This window comes from Phaeodactylum tricornutum, chromosome 29 (genome assembly GCF_000150955.2).
Source record: "Phaeodactylum tricornutum CCAP 1055/1 chromosome 29, whole genome shotgun sequence".
Classification (NCBI taxonomy): Eukaryota; Bacillariophyta; class Bacillariophyceae; order Surirellales; family Neidiaceae; genus Phaeodactylum; species Phaeodactylum tricornutum.
The window spans coordinates 341,489-342,734 of record NC_011697.1 but is presented as its reverse complement, the minus strand read 5'-3'; positions in this window follow the sequence as shown (position 1 = coordinate 342,734).

Here is a 1,246-nt window from a genome sequence, read left to right as displayed (position 1 = left end):
CGTGTTCGGTACATCGTCGTTCAATGCATAAATGTTATGGGCAATTGACGATCGAATCATACTTTGCAACTCCAGGCAAAAATCCCATAAATATAACGGTGCAGATGACTTTTTCATAGCCATGTTAGTCATGCGTTTCAATGCTCTGATTGCAGTCTCGGCTCGATTTAACCACGGTGAGTAAGGTTCAATCTGTCGAGCATGAGATCCTGCCGCACGAACCTTCCGTCTGAATTCACCCTGCACCGATTCTTTCGCGCCATCCGAAATAATTTCGGCTGGAACACCTTCTCGGTGAAACAACAAATCCAATGTCTCATGGGCATTACCTTTTGACTTCATAGCATAAGCACGTGTCCAATCAAGATCGTTGACGTAAATCTGGGCACAAGTGTTTCCACTCAAAGACATTACACAAGAAAACATTGTATCCGTATACACACTTGTACGGAGATGTCGGTATCTGAGCTGACTGGTAGTTGGCTTGACTCTCTGTGTTAGAGTCCGACTGGCAATATCCTTGACTCCTCTTTGAGTCGTAGCCAATAAAGTTCGTTTCGCTGCAGATAAACCGATATTCCAACGTCCGGCTAACTCTTCCGGAGTAACCCTGTACCTGTAATTCGACGACTGAGCAACACTCACCAGACATGTCTTCTCAAGTGCTTCGACAAAACGCTGTTCATCGAGTGACACTGAAATACTAGACAACACAACTGATACTGTACTTTCGTGTGACGAAATCATTTGTATGTTTGCATGACCGGATTGTCTCGTTACCAAAATACCTTTGCTATCGGTATACTTCTCCTCCTGACAAGTAAAATCCGTCGAATATGGATCCCAAATGGGATTGTCATATGTAAGAGTCAATTTGTGAAAATTTCGAAACTCCTCCGGAGACGGCTTTCGCACTGGCAAATACGAAATCACACCATCTAATTGCAGATGCAATTTAAGATTCTCGTTCGGAAAATAAATCGAATGTGATAAATCCGTGGGATTTTCAAGTAAAAATCTTGGACAATCATAGACCTGCACATCGTTTAACCGGAGCTGATTCGGATTTAACAAATTATGTTTCATGGTAGGAAAGTGCAAGGCCTGATGAATAATTAAAATAAAAGTCTCATATGTGTAAGGATGATCATATGCAAGAGCAGCAGAGACAATTGGTACAGACCGGGCTTGTCCCAATGTAGATAAAAATGCAGAAACATCAACCGTTTGAGAGGTTTCATGAAAT